At 40.9% G+C, this 10,311-nt stretch overlaps 1 long non-coding RNA gene across 1 annotated transcript; it reads left to right on the forward strand.

Moving 5' to 3' along the window:
• The first annotated feature begins 350 nt into the window (after positions 1–350).
• Positions 351–3,155, forward strand: LOC110731944. The gene is made up of 3 exons (XR_002513370.1): positions 351–539; positions 2,255–2,426; positions 2,696–3,155. It is a non-coding gene; the product is annotated as an uncharacterized LOC110731944 (long non-coding RNA).
• Positions 3,156–10,311: the final 7,156 nt, after the last annotated feature.

Genomic DNA, 10,311 nt, shown 5'->3' on the forward strand with positions numbered 1-10,311 from the left:
CTAACGCAACAATATTTATTCGTTACCTTGAACTAAAGTAACAGAGAAAAAAGTGTTGCTCTAGACACTACTACAAAAATGATCTAAAATAACACCACATGGTATCACTTTAAAGGATAGAAACTTAATAACTTTATAAGTAATACTACTGTAACACTTTGATATTATGTAACACTTGACTGTAATACTTTGGTATTAAGTAGCACTTGATTGTAACACTTTCATATTAAGCATCACTTTCTTGTAACACTTTGATTTTAGATAACATTAGATTTATTTATTTTTATTTTCAATAATTCATAACAATAATAAAAGAAATTAATAGCGCTTAACAATGGTTTTTACAATTTTTTTTTTTTTACAATTAACCGCAATAGGAACAAAACTCCCCTTTCACGGCTTCCGCTTTCGTGCTCCGACTGCTTCTTATTATCTTCCTTGATTCAGCCGCCATTCCGCTGCCCCTATATCTTCCTCCCTCATCATCTTTCGGCCGCTAGTCTAGGGACACGAGCTTTCTCTCCTCCATTGTAGCGTTGGTAAGAATTTTTTGTTAGTTCTTCATAATCATATTAATTCTTCTCTACTCCCATTTTCGATCCCTAACCTCTCTCAATATCAATCTCGAACTTTTGCGTGAAGAACCCTAAACATTGGATCTGTTTCCTTTTTGCTGAATTTGCTACTATTTTAATTATACTTGTGAATTTCAATCAAACCTGTTTACCCATACAATTTACTGAATTTCTCATTCTCAGGTAAAAGTATTCTCATTATTATTATTTTAGTTTTACAGAATTTGCCCTTTTAATTTTGCGTAAATTTTCTCTATTTTTCTATAACAATTACGTCTTACAGAATGATTTGGGTTTTTATCAATTTCTCATTATTATAAGTTTACTTATGTCGTCAGTATCAATATATATATATATATATATATATATATATTTTTTTTTTTTTTTAAGTTTAGTTGATTTTTTTTCATAGTTCTTCTCAATTTCATATGTAATTGAAGCTATAATTTCATTGTTTGTTATCAAGTTGTAAGCAGCACTTAAAGAACTTTCAGTAAAAAGAAATAGATCGAGAAAAATATGTTAATTAAGTATGTTTACTGCATTTTTATGATAATATATTCTTCATTTTTTTTTTTTTTTTTTTTTTTTTTTTTTTTTTTTTTTTTACAATTTCTCATCTATATGAAACCGGTTGTCTCTTATTTGAACCAAATTTGATGGAAATAAAACATACACTCTGACATATTATCCTCCGTCACAGCTAAACATATTAGCATCTAACATATAATACCATTCAATTATGATCTTTTAAGAGAGTATTACATGTATAACTTTTGGAATCAAACTTCAATGCTATTTCACATGGGAATACTGGCCACCTTTCTAGTATTCTTTACAAATATGAAGATATTTAGGGAAAAGCATGCCTAGAATTAAATACAAACTAAGTTAAGCGACAAAGCTGATGATTAAAGAAAAGTTGTAGCACTAATATAGTGAAAAATATGCCTAAAATCAATACAAACTAATTTATGCAAAAAAAATGATGATTGATGAAAAGATTTAGCACTTTATAACAATTAATATATACAAGAAATTAAGTACCATCCTCAAACCTCAATAATGTTAAAATCAAGTTCTTTTGGTGCTTCTCTGCACCATTCATCTATGATGGGATTGAAGTTGTAAACAGATTCAGCCCATGCTATCCACTCAAAAATTGACTTTGCATTCTTCAAGTACTACTAATAAAAGAACAATTATTACATCAAAGTCAGTGATACTTCACAGGTTGTTGGTCTTGTATTTTATTTATGTTTAGTTTTGCTTTGTAATGCAAAAGTCAGATAGAAAGGAAAAAGCTTTAAAAACCTCAGCTCCAATATAACTTGCTTAATACCCTCCAACAACACTAACACAATATATAATTGATATTGCCTGTGTCCAGAATTGTTTCATGTTTTGAAGTTATGTGCTATTAGATTTAATCTCAAGATAGACTAAGGTAAACAACATATATGTGATTCTTTTAAAGTGCCTAGCTCTAGTGTACCTGTTTGTTCAAATTGGTAAAGCATGATCAAATCAGATTGTAGTTGACAACTTAACATATTCAATTTCATCTTTAAATCTTTTCACAACATTTTGCTCCTGGTTTGTTTCTTATAGCACTTGGTGCACATCATGTACTAAATAATGAGAGAGATTATCATTAGAATATATTTCTCGATTGGCAGGTTTTCATTCAACTTGGGATGTAACGGAAATCTTGCATTATACACCACAGATTTCCCCCTTTTCAACACACTGAACACCAACTATGAGACGTTCGCTGATCAGGGATTCGGTAGCCTGGTGGTGTTCGATCAGTCTGGTTCTCTGTACCTTGCTGCCTTAACTAATTTGATGGTAACTAATTTGATGGGGTTTATGTTGTTTCATTGAATGGTTGACGTATCATTTGCTCTTTAATTTGAAGGATAATAATGCGGTTGTATCTATATTCAAGTTTATATATATATATGAATTATATAAGCAGTAGTTTATAAGAATGTGCTTATATATCTATATTCTTGGCCTCAATACTAATTGTTAAAAACTTATGTGATACGTTTAATGATTTTCATGAATGCTTTATTTTTGGTTCTTTGATATATGATGCTTTCTCACATATATAGGATCAAATGGATCAAGATGAAGGATTGGAGTAGCAAGTAATGATGTCACAAGAAACACATTTGTGCATATTTTAGCTGCCGATGTTTGGGGAGATCGATAGATACTACGGAGTACAAGATTAACTTAGATAAACGTTTTTTTCCGAGATTGAAAAGTTCGGAGCTCTCATCTGCAATTAGTGTTGTTGTTGCTGTCACTGTTATTGCTATCTCTGTTAGTGCTGAATGCTGCTATCGTTTGCTGCTATCGCTATTTGTGTCCTGCTAGCTGCTGCTGTCTACTGTTAATAATGTTGTGTGTTGTAAAAGCGCTGATTGCTATTTTGTTCTTTTTGTTTTTGAATTTGGTGGTCTAGAGACAAAGTCGGCTTTTGTTTGGTTTGGATTATTTGATTGTATATGGAATTTTTTTACAAGAAAATATGAAATTATATCAATTCAAATTATTGTTTATCGTAAATATTAATTTCACAATCGTGGTTAATTGTTGTAAATTTTAATATTATTTTTATAAATTTAAAAAAATAACCGCATTTTTAAAATAATAATAATAATAATAATAATAATAATAATTATAATAATTAGTTTGCATAGAGTGTTACATAATTTTGAATAAAGTGCTACTATATATGTCAAAAGATGATTGAAAAATGTTACTTAATAATCAACATTGTGTTCCATTAGTTAAAAAGTGATACATAATGTCGGACAAAGTGATACTATATTATTTTAAAATGTTACTAAAGATAAGTAAGTGTTACATAAGAAATAAAAAGTAACACTTCAAAAATGATACTAATAATATAAAAGTGTTGCATAAGAATCACTATGATAATGTTACCATACGTTACCCAAAGTCTTACAAAAGATCTTAGGGAACATGGGCGGAAGTATCACCCAATAAAGTGTTACCTATTGTCTATAATAACACTTTTACTACTTAATGTAACGCTTTTTGGGTGTTACCTAAGGTTAGTTTTGTACTAGTGAGACTATATAAGACTACATTCGCTTAAAGTGTTACCTTTTTCTTGTCTAAGACAACAACAGTATTTTATGCAGCCACCTCCATTTGGTGGACCTGCAGCAAAAAACGTCCAACCTATGGACTGGCAGCTACGGTTGCTTAGACTTGGTGAACAGCCGTCGGCCTTCTCCAAGGAAATTACTGACGCCGCTCAGCCGGCCAAAGTAAAAAATGTACTAGTAGGCGCCTATGACGGCACTACTAACCCAGAAGACCATCTGATGGCATTCACCAACCTATATACAGGCGACTGATCTGTGTACGATAAAATAGTCGGACGGGAAAATGTTCGACAAAAGAGAAGGACGACAGAAACAGTCGTCAAACAAAGATGAGAAAAGAAAAGAGGTCTGGGCGGCTGATTCCTCTAAACAGCCGGCCCAGAAAAAGAAAAAAGAATTCAAACCATACTCCCCAAAGTATGCGTTTAACAAGGATAACCAGTTTATCCTAAAAGAAATAAAGGGACGGATCTCAATTGAGAAGCCGGTCCCCATGAAGGGTTCTGCAAACAACCGAAACCAAGATAAAATCTGTGCTTATCATGATGACGTTGGTCATCACACCAATGACTGCATCAGTCTCATGCGGTACCTAGACCGCCTGGCTGAGCAAGGTGATCTTGACACTTATGTCAAGAAATCTACGGGGAACACTTCCTCAAAAAAGCTGTCGGCCAAAAAGAATCAACAGGCCGACAGCTCCGATACAGATGATGCAGACGTCTACACCATTGCAGGCGGCTTCTCAGGAGGCGGCCCCACTATTAGGGGCAACAAAGATAATATAAGGCGGTTAGATGTAAATTCCGTTCACCAAGAACGGCCGTCCAAATATACATTTCCTAAGATTGTCATCACAGAAGAGGATCTAGGAGGGGTAAGGGGGCCGCATGACGACCCTCTCGTTATTGAATGTAAAGTGGCCAACCAGAGAGTTGGCCGAATCCTCATAGATACCGGGAGCTCCTCAGATCTCATCAGCAGCAAATGTCTGTCAAAACTGAAATATCAGACGGACTGCATACATCCGGCCTCCCACCCTTTAATAGGGTTTGGAGGAGGAGTCGTCCACCCACTAGGACGAGTAGATTTGCCCATTCGCCTTGGCGAAAAAGGGGAAGGACGACACATGGTAGTCCGGTTCTTAGTAGTAGAGGAACTCTCGGCCTACAACATGATTCTGGGTCGACCAACCCTGAATAATTCCAAGGCTGTTATAATCCCGTCTCTTATGTTGCTCAAGTTTGAGAGGGATAATGGAACAGTCGGCTCCCTAAGGGGAGATCAGAGGATGGCCCGAGAGTGCTATCTCTCGGATGTCAAGCCCACTGTTATGGCCACTGGGTCAAGTGGTGAAAAAACAGACCTTGACAATGTCAAGGAGAGTGCGCCTGTTCAAGAAGCAGGCGGCAAAAAGAGAAAGGCGTCCCAGACAGAGTCCGCAAGAAAAGCGAGAAAATAGCAATCATTGGCAGAGGAGCGGCCGTATGAGTTCCGCCCTCAGCCGGCTGGTGAGCATGCGGACCTGATCTTAGACGACTCACGTCCTGACCGAACAGTCAAAGTTGGGACGACTGCTCTGAGAAACCTTGGTGACGACTTTCACAACCTATTGAAAGAATACAAGGACATCTTTGCATTTGAAGTCCATGAAATGCCAGGCATTAGTCCTGATCTGGCGGTACATAAACTCGCTGTGGATCCGAAAAAGAAGCCGGTACGGCAAAAGAAGCGGAACCATGGCGAAGAAAGAAGTCAGGCGGCAGCCGCCGAAGTTAAAAAATTACTTGATGCAGGGTTCATTCGGCAATGTTACTTCCCAGACTGGGTTGTAAATGTGGTGCTTGTTAAAAAGCCGAATGGCACCTGGCGAATGTGTGTAGACTACACAGACTTAAACAAGGCGTGCCCCAAAGACAGTTACCCTCTGCCTAAAATTGATAACCTAGTCGACTCAACAGCCGGCCATGCCTTGATGAGTTTCATGGACGCCTATTCTGGTTTCCATCAAATTCCCTTATGGAAGAAAGATCAGGAGAAGACGGCCTTCGTCACTGATCAGGGGTTATACTGTTACACGGTCATGCCGTTTGGTCTTAAGAATGCCCCGGCTACTTTCCAACGAATGATAAACACAGTGTTCTTTGATCAGATTGGGAGAAACGTCGAGGCATATATTGATGATATGATTGTCAAGACTAAACTTCAGAAAGATCATCTGTCGGACCTCCGAGAAACTTTCGCCACACTCAGGCGGCACCATGTCATGCTCAATCCCAAGAAATGTGTATTTGGAGTTGAGTCCGGGAAATTTCTCGGATTCCTTATCAATCAGAGAGGAATAGAAGCGAACCCTGAGAAGGTGCAGGCGGTCATTGACATGCAGTCGCCTCGTACCATCCGAGAGGTTCAGAAGTTAACAGGTTGTCTGGCGGCCTTGGGAAGATTTCTAAGCCGATCAGGCGACAAATGCCTATACTTTTTCCAGGCAATTAAGAAAAAGGCAAGGTTTGAATGGGGGCCGGATGCTGAGGCCGCCTTCCAGAAATTAAAAGTTCACTTGCATTCCTTGCCGAGGCTGGTCAGCCCTTTGCCCAAAGAGGTTCTCTACATGTACCTGGCCGTCTCTGATCATGCGTTAAGCGCTGTTCTCCTTGCTGAAAGGGACGGCTGTCAGCTCCCGGTCTACTTTGTCAGTCACGTACTGAAAAATGCCGAGTTGAGGTATCCCCTAGTGGAGAAATTTGGTCTTGCACTCTTCATGGCTGTTAAAAAATTGAAGCCCTACTTTTTGGCACATACAGTCGTCGTGTATACAGACCAACCTATCAAGCGGCCGCTGACCATCATGGAGTCGTCAGGCCGAATGATCAAATGGGCCATAGAAATACAGAGCCTCGAAGTTACTTTCAAGCCTAGAAAAGCAGTAAAGGGGCAAGCCTTTGCTGACTTTATTGTAGAGATGACTCGTCCTCCTGACTCTCAAGTTCCAGACCAAGTATGGAAGGTGTATGTGGACGGAAGCTCTACTTCAAATGGTTGTGGAGCAGGCGTCGTATGTCAGTCTCCAGAGGGCGACAGGTTCGAGTATGCTCTACGCTTCAGTTTTCAGGCTTCAAACAATGAGGCAGAATATGAAGCTTTACTAGCCGGTATCCGCATGTGCAAAGCGGCAGGGGCAAGAAAAATAGACGCCTGTTCCGATTCACAATTGATAGTGAGTCAGTACAATGGCGAATATGAAGCAACCCATCCGGCCATGATCAAGTATTTACAGGCGGTCCGACAAGCAGTCGGCTCCCTTGAGGATTTCCATCTGATCCAAGTGCCGAGATAAGAAAACAACCAGGCGGATGCACTGTCAAAATTAGCATCATCCGCCTCCTCTGATACTCCTCGAACTGTTTTTTGGGAAGTAATGGAGAAGAGAAGCATCGAGGAAAGCCCTATTGGAATCCTAGACAGAAGCTCAACCTGGATGGATTCAATCAGGGCATATCTGACAAACGGTACACTGCCGGATGATACTCAACAGGCGGCAGCACTGAAAAAACGAGCCACCTGTTTTGAAATGATTAAGGGAGAACTTCACAAGAGGGGGTACCTTCAACCCTTCTTAAAGTGTGTTACTCCAGAAAAGGGACGAGAGATACTAGATGATCTTCACTCTGGTTACTGTGCTTCTCATATAGGTGGTAGGATGCTTGCTCAAAGGGCAAGGCGGCAGGGCTACTTTTGGCCTACTTTGGAAGCAGATGCAATGGAGATGGTGAAAAAATGTGACAAGTGCCAAAGGTTTGGCAAACTAATTCACCGTCCGGCTACTGACCTCACTACCATTCACAGCCCACTACCGTTTGCTAAGTGGGGCATGGACATTCTGGGTCCATATACTCCTGCTACAGGCGGCAGAAGGTACATACTTGTTGCCGTTGACTACTTCACTAAATGGGTAGAGGCGGAGGCGGTAAAGGGAATCAAGACGAAGGATGTAATTTCCTTCATTTGGAAAAATGTCATCACTCGGTTCGGGGTTCCCATGTCTATGGTTTTTGATAATGGTCCCCAATTTGAGACGCCTGTTCTCAAAAGCTGGTTGGGAGACCAAGGAATTGCACACTACTTTGCATCTGTCGGCCGTCCACAAGCAAACAGCCAGGTAGAAGCCTTTAATAAAATCATCTCAGACGGTCTCAAGAAAAAGATTGAACGAGCAGGCGGCCTATGGGCGGATGAACTACCACATGTTCTCTGGGCCATTAGGACGACTGAAAAAGGGGCGACTGGAGAAACTCCATTCCTCCTAACTTACGGTGCGGACGCTGTTCTTCCAATAGAACACTACGAGCCGACTCTTCGAGTAATGCTATATGACGAAGAGGCAAACTGGGAAGCCATGCGCCTGGCATTAGACTCACTTCCTGAAAAGAGGGGCAATGCTGTTTTGCGCCATGAGATCTATCGCCTGAGAATGACTAGATCATACAACAAAAAAGTACACAGGCGTCCACTCAAAGTAGGGGACTTTGTACTTAGAAAAATGGAAGCAGTTGGTAGGGCTAATGAGTCTGGCAAACTAACTCCCAACTGGGAAGGACCCTACCGAATCTATGAGGAAGTCAGGGACGGTACCTACCGTCTGGAAACACCAGACGGACAACCGTTGCCTCGAACTTGGAATGTAGATAATCTTAAAAAATATTTCTTCTGAATGATGTAAAGTAAAGAGCTACTTAATAAAAGTTTGCACTTACTATTCAATTTTGTATTACGAGGGGCATGCCGTCTGTACCTTAACAGTCGGCTACTCTCCATTGAGTTTTTCACTCTATCTTCAGAGGGGCATGTCGTCTGTACCTTTACAGTCGGCTACTCTCCATTGAGTATTTTACTCACAATACTTAGCTAAAAAGATTAGGGCCTGGCCGACCCTGTGCCTAACAGGCGGCTACCCTTCTTTTACTTAGCACCTACGTTCACCAAGAACTTACCAAGGCCACCGGCCGAATGATCAGACCAGGCGCCAAGCCAACTGATCAAATCTACAAAACTAATACGACCTGTCCCAACATCATAGCAGGCGTCCGACGGCATCCCTCCGGATGAAATTCGTCGCAGAGAGCAGCTCCCTTTTGGGTGGAACATTGTTCTATAAACTAATTACACGGCACCTATACGACTGTCCCCAAGGGCAACCACGTAGCCGTTTTTGAGACAAGGATAACTCTATCACTAACCAAACCAGTGGTAGCAGTTGAAATCTGAGTCAGATGACCGCCTGTATTACTTGGGATAAATGCAGGGGGTACCTATTGAGTTAATAGCCAACAAACATTGGCGAATCAAGGGGTCTAGCCGGCCTACCCCGCCTGGTACCTCTACTTCTCAAACAAAAGTGACGGAGACTGAGTAACTCCAACGTTAACTCATAGTCACTCCCTCAAATTTGGTATGGAACCTAAAAGGTTTGAGTCGTCCGCCTGTTTTTAACAAACAAGGGCACTCAAACCCCTATTCCTACTAGGTAACCTATTGAGTTAATAGCCAACAAACATTGGCAAATCAAGAGGATCAGCCGGCCTCCGCCGCCTGGTACCTCTACTACTCAATCTAGAGTGTGACGAAGACTAAGTAACTCCTATGTTAATTTAATAGTCACTCAAACTTAGTATGGAGCCTAAAAGGTATGAGTCGTCCGCCTGTTTTTAACAAACAGGGACTCTCAACCACTACTCTTGCTAGGTTAACAAATTACGAGTTAAAAGCCAACATTGGCAATAAAGGGAAACAACCGGTACCCGCCGCTTGTTATCCTACTTACTTAATTCCTTGGCGACTAGGTAATACTATTTACTTGGTCAGACCACTTTCCTACTTGGTTAAAATTACAAAAAGACAGGCACGCCTGCCTAAAAAGGATCCAGACAAAATAGTTCGAATACCGATTGAATAAATGGCCGACTGATCGTCTATCCTGGAAACAGACAACCAGTCGTCCAGGGGCATAGGCGGCGTACTTACTATTTGTACCTGTCTGCAACGTTCGGCCATGTACAACAGTCGGTCTAGTGAAAAATGGGATATTAGATATGGAATACTTAGACAAATTTGAAGCAAAACCAAAATTTGATTAAAAATAAGCCGGTCATTAAAGACCAGCAAAATATTCAAAGCCCCGGCCCCCTGGCCGGGTAAATACAAAGCAAACGGCACGCAGGCCGTGGAAAAAATACATTAAGCTTAAGAAGGGGGCAGTTCAGTATTAGCAGCTGCCGCCTGGTCAGCACTCTTCTTGCTGGACTCGGCTTCAGCTGCATCCTCTTTTGATGCCTTACCCCCAAGTGGCCCAAGCGCCACAACCGGCTCTTCCTCCTCCTCCAACGCATCTCCCAACGCCTCTTCTTCAGCAGCCGCCAGGATCTCTTGATTATATGTTTCCGAACACTGGCGGTACGTTCTTTCCCAAGAGGCAAAGTCGGCATTGGGGAACAGGCGGCCCCAGGTCATGCGCTGGATTTGAACGGAGTCTTCCATCATCTCCCGGACGAGCTCTTTCTTCTCTTGCTCGGCCTTTTCCGAGAGCTCTT

This window comes from Chenopodium quinoa, unplaced genomic scaffold, assembly GCF_001683475.1.
Source record: "Chenopodium quinoa cultivar QQ74 unplaced genomic scaffold, ASM168347v1, whole genome shotgun sequence".
NCBI classification, from domain to species: Eukaryota; Viridiplantae; Streptophyta; class Magnoliopsida; order Caryophyllales; family Amaranthaceae; genus Chenopodium; species Chenopodium quinoa.